The 11,179-nt window shown below is 53.4% G+C and overlaps 1 long non-coding RNA gene across 1 annotated transcript; it reads left to right on the forward strand.

Annotated features, from left to right (window-relative positions):
• The first annotated feature begins 522 nt into the window (after positions 1-522).
• LOC129144996 (uncharacterized) lies at positions 523-10,896 on the forward strand. The gene is made up of 3 exons (XR_008549945.1): positions 523-553; positions 5,949-6,025; positions 10,803-10,896. It is a non-coding gene; the product is annotated as an uncharacterized LOC129144996 (long non-coding RNA).
• The last annotated feature ends 283 nt before the right edge of the window (positions 10,897-11,179 follow it).

Consider the following 11,179-nt stretch of genomic DNA (forward strand, 5'->3'; position numbering starts at 1 on the left):
TGTGCACCCCAGGGGAGGTGCTTAACTTCTCCGGGCCTTCCTTTTCTTAGTGAGGTTGACAGCAGCAGGGAACACCCCGCAGCACCCATGGGAGGGACACACGAGGCCCGTCCTAGAAGGGTCATCTTTATAGAGCCCAGGAAATGCTCGCTGTTGTTGTTGCTGCTATCTCAGACCTGGTGACCCTCCCCCCCAGCTCCCCTCAAAGCTGGCCAAGGGGCATCAGCATTTAACTACACTTGGGTACTATCTTCTGACCTTCAGGTAGAATTTCTAGAAAATTCACAAGCAAGTGCAAGTGCCATTTGTCATTTGAATCTCACCCTGGTCTCAAGCAGGGATGTTTGAAGATACATTTCAGATACAAGGCTGGGGAATTTCAAGGAGCTTGTCCGAAGTCACACAGCTGGGGGGCGGGGGAGGCAGGATTAAAACTGGGGGGGTTGCTCCTCTTGTTTTTTTAGGGTTTTTTTTTTTTGATGTTTTGTTTCTTTTCCATTTTGTATATTCAGGGAACACCAGCTCCAGTCAGAACAGTGGCTGCTGTTGAATGGTAAGTGAAAGCTCAGTGTGGGGCAATGTGGCAGCTCAGGCTGGCATACAAGGGGGTTGGGGACAGAGCAGCCTGAGGACACCCTGCTGGGGGCCTCATGGGGAAGAAGGAGAGGCCTGACCACTTGTTCATAATTCTAGTGAACTCCCAGATCTGGGATGGAGACCCTGTTTATTGTAACCCAGCGCAGGACCCCTTCATCTCTCTTAATACTCTCATTCCCAGCATGGAGTATTATGCCACACAGTTTTCTTTATAAAATACTGGAGCTTTGCCATATGTCCTTGCAGTGCCCATGTATTCAATGTTCTGTAGACTTTACAAGATGGTGAGAGCCACAAGCACAAATAAGAACCCCCAATAACCTCACTGATCAAACTTGAAAATTCTTACAATTTTGGTTGGAAAGACTTTTTCAGTGCCCCATAGAAGCTCTTGAGAAGAGAGGAAAAGCGTCTTTGTTGAGCCCAAGTAATCTGATTGTACTGGATGGTGAGTCACCCCACCCTTTGGACAGAAGAGGCAGGGCATCTCCGAGGCCACAGGTGCGGTGTGCAGGGCCACCGCGCCCCTTGTGAGTGAGGATGTTTGTTTGAACCCTGGTCTCTCTGAGAAGCCCCTGAGGTTTCCATGATACCATGTAATCCCTGTGGGGCCCTGGACATTGACAAAAGAATTAACAAAGGGGATTTGGTGCACCTCCCTCCTCCTGACCCTTGCGCTCCAGCTTAGAGCTATGCCGGGCACAAGAAGCATCTCAGAGGAGCTAGCTAGATTGTGCTGCAGATGCCTCCTCCTGCAAGAGGAGAAAGAAAGAAAACCCCCAGCATTGTTTCTGTGCATCTCTTGCCCACGCCCACTGGCATGGCCTCTGGGTCTCCCCAAGGGGGCAGCTGTCAGATTTCTCGTGCCCACCTGAATGACACACCCGCCTACAGCTGCCAACATGACAGTTCCCCAGGAATCCTCGTGTAACAGCCCAGTCTTTGCAAAGTGTAGAAAAGCATCTCTCCCCAGCTCAGCCCCTGCAGATGGACTCATTTTCCAGCTCTCCCTGCCAATGGCGACTCTATGCTTGATTAGGGTAATGAGGCTTATGCAGGCTTCCTCTGTCCCTCCCCGTCTCCCTGGCTTGGAAAGTTAGCCCACTGTCTATCAATACTGTCTGGCACCAGAAGAAAGCCCCTCTCCCTTCCTGCACCCAGCATCTGGTTGCCTGGAAACCAGGACAGAAGCCTAGAGCATCTTGGGTTTCTTTTTAACTCCCCTGCCAGGCCCCGAAAGCAAGCAGTGTTTGTTTTAAGCAGAACCTTTGCCCTGTGGAGACTTGCCATAACCTTGCCCAGAATGATTTCATCAACCTGCGTAAGTGTGATGCAGAGAGACAGGGACAGCCACTGCTGGCTCGGTGTCATTCGGTTATCAGTGCACAGAGTCATGATTAACACTGGAAGCTGAAGATGGATAGTTTCAGAGGGAGCCAGGACAAGGATCAACCCGCACGCGTGTGCCTGTGTGTGCGTGCGTGTGTGTGTGTGTGTGTGCCCGTGCACATGTGTTGAAATTGGCAGCCTTGTGAATTACAGCTTGCTGTAGGCACATGCAAAAAGCAAGAGAGAGTTTTCTTCTTCCAAAAGAACAAAAGCCCATCTTGAAAATGACTGTCTATAAAAAGCCACTCAGTTCGGGGTAAGGGTTCCATGGCTTGGCTTGACTCCCCCAGCTGTGCTTCAGCAGGAATGTGAATCATCTTCAGATAGAGCCCTGGGAGTGGCCAGGATTTAAAAAGTCACAAATGGGAGCTCCCCACCAACCCCCGACTCCAGAGTTTAACTGGAGCTTGTCCCAACCGGAGTCAGGATGAAGCCTGGCCCCTGCCACTTCTCCTGTGACCTGGCTCACCTCCTGGGAGGTGTGTGTTCCCAAGGCCGCAAGGCCTGTCACTGTTGTGGGAGGGAATGGATCTTCTCTCTTGTCAAGGGTGCCCGTGTTCCCCATATAGGAAATTGTTTAAGAAACCACCTAATCGGAAGCTATTTACCAGGGATGGTGGGTCACACATCTTGCTCCTTAGTGCACCTGGCCACTGTACGTGCCCCCCATCTTACAGGTGAGGGGGAGGAACTCACAGCTTGTGGGCAGTGCAGCCAACACCTCAGAAGTCACCATGCAGAACAAGGCTCTCTCTGGCATCCCGAAGCTCAGGTTCTTTCAAGGAGATAGTCTTTGTCTCTGTTTTGGTGGGTCTGGCTGTTCAGAGGGGTCTTCCTCTAAAGTGATTTTCCTCCTTGCTTTGAAGAATAATTGAGAAACAAAACATTTTGGAGACAGGGACACCGAGACTTTGCTCTCCTAGACAGGCAGAGAGGTTAGCAGCACGTCACCCACCTGCGGCCTCGGAGCCAGCTGCCTTGGGTTCCAACCCTACCCCCTCCAATTTCTTGCCAGTAGAACTTGGAGCACATTGTTAACCATTCCAAGCCCAGGGTCAAGTCTGTGCAGTTAGGGGTGCTAGCAAGTCTGAGTTATTGTAAAAAACATTAAGAATTTAACATGAAAAGTGTTGAGCCTGCCGTCAAACAAATAAGGACTCAAAAGGGGCTGCTGATAATATGGTCATGATTGACTTGGAGGTAGAGGGGCTGCAGGAGAAATCAGGAACCAGAAATCCCTGTGCCTAAGCGAGGCGCTCAGAGGAGTCTTTCCTGGGAGGGAGAGGGTTGTATCACCAGCGTCTCCTGATCCTATGTTCTTTACAATGTTCAAGTCTTTGAAGTAGTTCTGACCGATGCCCTCCACTCCGGGAGGATCCTGTAGGCAGAAATTCCTAGTCCGTGTTGAAGGCACAGCCCTCTAGATTTTAATGAGAGAATAAAAGTAGGGGGAAAATCAACCTCAGGCTCCTCAAAGGGAAAAGAGTATTTGCTTCTCACCCGAGGCAGCAGGAGAAGCTGGGCTGGGCTCCGAGCCGGGATGCTGTCACTGCTAGGGCTGAGTCCTGCTCCTTCCTGCGTCCAAAACAAACCTTTCACATCTTGAACCATTTTTTATCTTGGTAGCTGTTATTGTCCACTGTGCAAACACTAGTGACCCCAGAGTGGCTCAGCAGGGCGTTCTGATGAAGGGGTGCAGCACACCTGGAACAGACCTCCTCACTGAGGGGGAGTTTCTGGCCTCGCGTGCCCCTGGGCAATGCGGTCAGCAGGAGCCCTGCTCCTCCATCCTCTAGCTTCACACCGCAGGGAATTTATACCTCTGTGCTTGGGACTGAATCAGTATCCTCAGGCTGTGAAATCTCCAGTGTCCTGGCCTGGCCTCTCTCCACCAGGCCCCCCACCCCCTCACACCCCTCACACCGCTCTGCCTGCTACGCACAGCCCCTGCTCTGTCTCCAGAGCCAGCAGAACAATACCTCTTCTTGCCTCTGTCCTCACTAATTCTCCCTTCTCTTCCTCGCCATAACCTCCCCCAAACAAACCCAGCTCAGTGCTTTGCTAGGAGGATAAAGATGTTTCCCTTCCAGGAGAGGGATTTGCATTTTAAGGCACGTTTCCTGGATCCTGGAAGACCAGTGGAGGCACCTAAAGGATCGAGCCTAACTGCGAGCCCTGGGTGCCCGGGCTAACATCTGGGCTCGTCATTCTAAACATATGGTCTATTTCAAATCTGTCACCCACCAGCCGGCTCCCCGTCCCTGCCAGCTTTACCGCAGCCGCACACTTAGCACCTTCGCTGCTGCATCAATTTACCATTCTTCAAACTAGAAGCAGTTGTCTGCTGCCAAGGGTCGGGTGGGAAAGGGTGAGAAGGGGTGGGAGAGGGGGAGGGGATGCTGCAGTGGATGCTGATGACCCTGAGGGCTCCGTGGGCCTCCTGTGTGAGTTCCCAGCAGGCCTGTGAAGGGCACAGCTCCCACCCACAGATGAGAACAGTGACAGCCCAGACTTCATGTCCAAAGTCGCACTTCCATAAGAGAAGCCAAAATCTGAACTCAGGTTCACTCACGTGCTATTAGCCAGAACACTGCACTTCTGAGTGGAGCAGGAGACCCCAGATCTCTTCCCAGCTACCAGCAGCCACGCTGGTAACTACAACCAGCAGCGTCCACTAAGCAGTGATTATGCACCAGGCGGTGGACTTTTCCTGCATTTGTCTTGGATCGCCCCAAGAAGCTACTGTGGGAGGCTCTAGCCTGAGCCCGTGGGGCCACGAGGAGCAGAGAGCAACCTGGTGTGTCCCCACCGCGGGCCACGGGACGCTGCGTTCACAGCCGCTGCCTCCTACCGCTTTGCAGTTGACTCGCCTAGGCTTTGGCAAGTCCCTTAACCTCTGGAAGGGAAGGGCCTTTTCTGGTCTGACAAATGAAGTCGTTGGCCTGGAAAATGGCTAAGGTGCCTCCCTGGGCCCCCTACGACTCCCCCATGATGGGATCAGGAAGTGGAGCCAGTCTGGCCGGCCTCCCATCTGCACACCCCGGGTTTATTTACGCTCCGTGTCTCTGGCGACAACCACTAGACCATATGGGCCGCCCTGGCATAGCCAGGCTCAGGGACAGCCCCGGGAGCCCAGGTTCCGGTGCCCCCGTAGGAGGGAGTCTGATCCCTGTGTTGCTGGTCTGTGAGAGGCTGCAGCCCTGGCTGCAGCCTGAGCAGGCGCTGGGGGCACAGACAGCCCCATGGGGCAGAATCTCTCTGGCTGCCTTATTGCTTTATTATCTCTCAAGCTGCAAACCAGACTTGGCTGCGATCTGTTCCCTCGCCAGCGCGCAGGGGCCCAGCCCCAGCCAGAGAGCAAAGCATGCTTGTCCTCGCCTTCCTCAGCCACTGTCAGTGCTGACACCCAGACTTCACGAATCACAGAGGCCCTTCTCTTCCGGGACCCCGGTTTTACCAACAGTGCTGCGCTAGTGCAGTGAGATGGGGCGTCAGGAAAGACAGTGGAAAGTCTAATGCGTGAGCTCACGCTCACCACCTTGTTCCTGGTCATTGCCATTGTTGCTTTCTGGAGGAAAGGCTCCCTGAGCACCCTGACCTGACAGCTCTCAGCTTTAAGCTGCAAGCCCCCTTGGGTAGTGCTTAACAGATTGCTTGTGGGCCACGTGTTGGCCGCCCCCAGATCCCGAGCGGGGCAAGCGGCCCTGCCTTGACAGCACTGTACACAGATGGAGCTGGCTTCTGAGCCCACAGCAGGCCCGAGAGCACAATGTGACAGCGTCACACAGGGACTGCTTGCGTGTTCACTGGGCTAAAGGAAGCGGCTTTCTCGTGTCCAAATCCTTCAGCAGTACCTGGAAGACCTCCTGGAAACTGGTTTCAAAGACTTGGGCCCATACCAACAATCCCAGTTTTTAAAAGGCTACAAATCCCAGGAAAGTTGTTTTCCTTTCTCTTTGCAGAGAGGTTTTCCACCTTGCAGCCCCGCCGTTGAGGAGAAAGGCAGAAAGACGAGAAAGGAGAGAGAAAACACTGTCAGGTATGAAGAGGGGCCCAGACTGGACGCTGGGTGGGCTGGGTTGTATTTTGGGTGGGAGCAGCTTTTCTCCTCCTCCAGAGCTTGTGGTTCACCCCGAGGGGTGCTGGGCCACCATGCTGGGGTCCCTTCTTGACCCCATCCAGCACACAGGCACGGGATAAAACATCCCCTGGGCTGCGACTGCACTGATTATCCCTAGTGCGCTGGGGATTGCAGCAACCTGGTCGCTGCAGCCTCTCTTATGCGTTCCAGAAACTCCACCCCCACCCCTGCTGTGGGCCCAGGTTTGCTGACGATGCTGAGATTAGCGCCCTTTGCTTACACTAATTCCAGGTTTGTGCTAGCTCATGCAAGGGCTGCGCCGCGTGCGGGCTGCGAGGCTGTCTCCAATGACGGTTCCTGGGAACCACTTGTCATGGCTGCCTCTGAGCTTCTGTGCATGCTGGGCCAGGAGGTCAGCGAGGAAGAGGATAAAGAGATCAAGGAGGAGGAGCAGCAGGAGGAAGAGACAGAGCCTGGTGGCCGAACCTGCAAAGACACAAGGCCCACAACTAGCCCAAGGGGCAAATCCGTGGACCACCAGCCAGGAAGACTTGAGCGGGCTGGAGCAGAGCCACAGGGGGAATAAAAATGATGGGCCGGTTGAGGTATAGGGTGAGGATTAGCAGGCAAGACGGATTAGGCCTTTGCCCATGAAATGATGGAGACTCAGGGAATGTGGATTTAAGCCCATGAATGTATGAAGGGGCCGTATACTGTGCGCAAGGGCTAGAAATATCTACAGGAAGGAGCAGCCCCTGAACCTGGAGAGAGGTGTGCTGCGGGGCTGTGCATTCACACAGTTGCCTCTGTGCCGAGCATGTGTGGGGGCTCGGACATGCCCCAAAGAAACAATGAAGTCCTCGCTGCTGGGGGGACCTGGCCCATGACAGGAGGCATGGCGAGGAATGTCCTGTGCAAGCAAACAGGCCCACAGTGACATCCTTCCTTCCTGCAGCACCTTGAGCCTGGTGCCGTGATAGCGTAGGGCCAGCAGGGTGGAAGGATGCAGCCCCTTCGCTCAAGGAGTCAGCGGACAGTCCAGCACATCACCACCACTGTCACAGGGGTGTCGCATAGGACACAGTGGGCAGACAGAGGGGGAGGGTCTCAGTGGCTCCAGAGATCAGAGAGAGGGAGAGTCATGGGTGCTTTACCAGATGGACAAATGAGGCGGCTTGTTACATGACAGCATGACCGCCATGTATTTTTCACTCATGATGGGCCAGGCACCATGTTGGCATTATAATAGTATAATATAACAGCAGTGTAGTTGTGTAGTGCGCTTAGTGTACAGTGTAGTCCAGTAAAGATAGTGTAATGTGGTACTATACAGCGTCGTGTAGTATAGTGTAGCATAGTGTAGTCTAGTGCAATACAGTGTCGTGTAGCGCGTGTTATTATACAGTATGATAGGGTATAATAGAGATTACTGTATAGTACAGTACACAGTACAGTGTAGTGTAGAGCACGTTATAGCACAGTGTGATGGTGTAGCGTAGTAGAGTGTTTTATAGCAAGTGTCTTCGAGTATAATAGCATATACCATGGTACACAGTGCAGTGTAGTAGAGTGCTAGAGTACAGTGTAGTGCAGTATGGTATAATAAGAGTAGTATAGGACAGCTTGCCTCAGTAAAGTGTAATTCTGCATAGTATAATACAGCATAGTATAATATGACAGATGGCATAATGCAGTGTACTATAATATAGTACAGTATGCCATAGCATAGCATGGTCTAGTAGGTGGTATATGTAATATGTAATAAAAAATAATGTAGTATAGTATAGCAGGTGGTATAATGTATAGTATCGTAGTGGCCTATTACATATTGCACAGTGCCATATGCTGTAGTATAGCATAGCGCAGTGGGTGGCATAATGTAGCGCAGTGCAGTGTGCTGCTGTGAAGTACAGTGTGGCATAGTATAACATAGGAGGTGGTGTGATGTAGTATAGTAGGGTGGCGGCATACTATGTGTAGCATCGTGCAATATGCTGTAGTGGGGCATAATGTAGTATGGCATAGCATAATGGGTGGCATAACGTAGTGCAGTGCAGTGCAGAGCAGTGCAGTGTGCTGCAGTATGGTGCAGAACAGCGTAGTATGCCCTGGTAGGTGGTATAAGGTAGTACCGCGCAGTGAGTACAGCACCCACATTCCCAGTGTTCAGCGGCGCCCCCAGCAGGCCAGCTTTGCAACGCTCTTCCTCACCTGCGCTCAACGTGGCTGAAAGCAGCATCCAGGCCTCCGGTAGCTCAGATTCCATTCTCGCAGAGAGAAGGTCAACCATCTGCTGCCTCACCGTTAACCACCGTAGTGGGCGGTGGGTGTGGGGTGGGGGCCTAGGGGTTAGGGTCCGCTGCCAGGTTTTGCTTCCCTCCCGCCTTGAGTCTTGGACAATGGCACATTTTTGCTACTGGCTTCTCCCTGGGGTTGACAAGCAAAGAAGACAGAGCTCTCAGGAAATGAAACATGGTGAGCAGAAGCAATTTTCCTTGTGGGCTCCAGCCCCAGAAGGAGTGTCAGTCTTTGCTATGGGGGCAGCTCCCTCATCTCTCCTGTTCTTAATTTATCCTCGCTGATCTGCCTGAGTGCAGTTTAAGTTGATGGAAAAGCAGAGCAGGAGCAGGGGCCAGAGGACTGAGATGCTGACAGCGAGCAGCGGCAGACAGGGAGGTGCTCGTGCCTGCTCCTGCAGGCAGTGGTGCTACCTGGAAAGTTCCGTGCTGAGAAGGACAGCTGGCAGCGTGGCAGGGGAGAGGACTTCACCAGGGATCCCCTGGGAAAATGGGACTTGGTCTCCCTCCCACCGCCCTGATCATCCCTCATTCCACAGGCAGGAAAATTCTGGAAATGGGTCTGTAGTGGAAGGGAGAGGAGCAGCAGACAGTGATGGTCTAAAGTGATCATCTCTCATCATATTTGAACAGATTTGGACTTTTCTTTGAAACTGGGCTGGTTTCTAACTCCGCCTCATTGCCTGCGAGCAAGATGGGAAGTGAGGCGGACTAGACAACACGGGAGCACGGACACTCGGCATCCTGCTGCAGGTCCTTCGCAGCTCTCACTGGACTTGCTCCATCCTGGCCCCACCCTCCGCTGCACCCCCTCAAATCCTTACCCGCATGCGTCCCCGGTGGGAGTGCTCCGAAGGGCCCCCGTGACAGTGTGACTCAGACCCCTCTGCCTCCCCACTGAGTCGAGAGCTTGCACCTGGCCCCTCAGCTCCCGTAGACCCAGCCATTCTGGCCTCCAGTGAAGCTTCTCTGCTGCCTCTCTCTCACCTCGAGACCCTTCTAGCAAAATGCAACTGCGTGGACTGCCTGCCTCTGCCCCCTGGCTTTGCTCTGGCTTCAGCTCACACAGGCCTTCAGCCCTGAAGAGCTTGCTGTGCAAACAAAGGGGACTGGCATAGCATACAAAGACTGCTGATATGGAGCGTGGAGGACACCGGTAGAGAGTGCCAGGGAGGGAGCATGGCGTATATCAACAACCCAGTCTCTCCTCCAGGACTTGACTTAAGAGGACTCTTCCCCTGAGAGGCTCCTGAGCCCCGGCCCTGCCTCCTCACCCCAGGCTTGAGGGGGAGTCTGCCTCTGCCGGCCTGGTCCTCCCTTCACACCCCTCAGCACTGGCCCTTGACATGCGGCTACTGGTCCAGGACAGGGACGCAGCCAGCGAGGGAGCATGAGCACTCACAGAGGGGTGGTGTTTCACCCCCAAATTATAGGGCTATGCAAGCAACTGATGAATTAATAAAATTCAAGGGGAAAAGAAACATAGCCTATAGGGTTTTCCATGGAGTCTGGGAAGCAATATTTACAGAGGAAGACAAGGAAGGAGATGGAGCAGGGGTTGGGGGAGCAGTGAAGCCTCACCCCGCTGATCTAGTGTTGTGAACCCGTGATCCGCCAGCCAAGCTTTACTAAAAAGTAAAGAAAGGAAGCAAAAGTGAGGGAAGCAAGGAAGAAAGAAGGAAGAGAAAGGAGAAAAGGAGTAGGAAGGCAGGAAGGGAGAGCCAGAGGACGCTTTCAGCTCCCTGCTGGCCCCTTCCTCACAACAGGAATTGCCCTCATGAGTCCCATCGCCCCTCGGCTAAGCTCACCAGGGATTCCCGCCCCCTCAAAGTGCAAGGTCCTTTGCTGACTGGCCAGGCCTGGCCTGAGCGGGACCCATCTCTCTGAGTTTCTCTCCCACCGCCCCACCTACGCTCCAGGCCTGCTGGCCTCCTGCCGCGTCCACACCCTGCAGTCTCTGCGGAATGAAAGTTCTCCCAAGGGCACAGAAGCTGCTTCTTGAGGACAACAGCTCTCCCTCTTTCTATCTGTAAGATGCACACACATGCACAGTACATAAGCATGTGCAGCATAGCTATGGTTTTAGAATTATATGAAGCAGTTATTAGGAAAATAATATACCAAAAAAATACTCCTTAGGAGGGTGATGATAATTTTTTGACAAGGTGGAGACTTTGCCTAAATCATGCTGGAAACAAACTGCCCCAGGGCCTTTGCACTTGCTGTTTCCGTGCTTGGAAGCTGCTCCCCCCTGATGCTTACCTGGCTCCCTCCCTCACCTCCTCGACTTCTGTGCCCAGATGCTGTCTCCGCGGGGCTTCCTCAGCCACCCGACCTAACCAGCAGCCTGTCATCCTCCCTGTCCCGATTCACTTTGTTTACCGTCTTGCTTATTTCCTGGAAGACAAGATTTCTTTTGTTCTCTGCTATGTTTTTAGGGACCAGGATAAGCGTGGTGCAGAGGAAGTGCTCTAGAAATCTTGTCAGATGCGTGTTGAAGAGGAAGCTTAGGGCTTCGTGCTCCGGGGACTAGAAAGGTCTGTTCTCCACTGGCCAGTGGTTTCATTTTTTCCCCATTGGAATCTGTGGAAATGCCAGGAGGAAGCTCTGGTGACCCAGGGTCAGAAAGAGGAAGGGAATCTGAGACCCTGAAAACACAAGCCAACCCGCAGCCCTGGACCACTGAGAAGTAACCGGGTGTGCCCCCTGGACTGAAGGGGCGCTGCTGTGTGGGCTGCGTGGAGCACTCAGGACCCTGCAGGGCTTTGCCTGGAACGGACCTCAGAGCCGGCCAGGGAAGGTGTGCTGAAGCGGC

The sequence above is a fragment of the Talpa occidentalis genome, unplaced genomic scaffold, assembly GCF_014898055.3.
Source record: "Talpa occidentalis isolate TD23 unplaced genomic scaffold, MPIMG_talOcc4v2.1 talOcc4.8, whole genome shotgun sequence".
Taxonomy (NCBI): domain Eukaryota; kingdom Metazoa; phylum Chordata; class Mammalia; order Eulipotyphla; family Talpidae; genus Talpa; species Talpa occidentalis.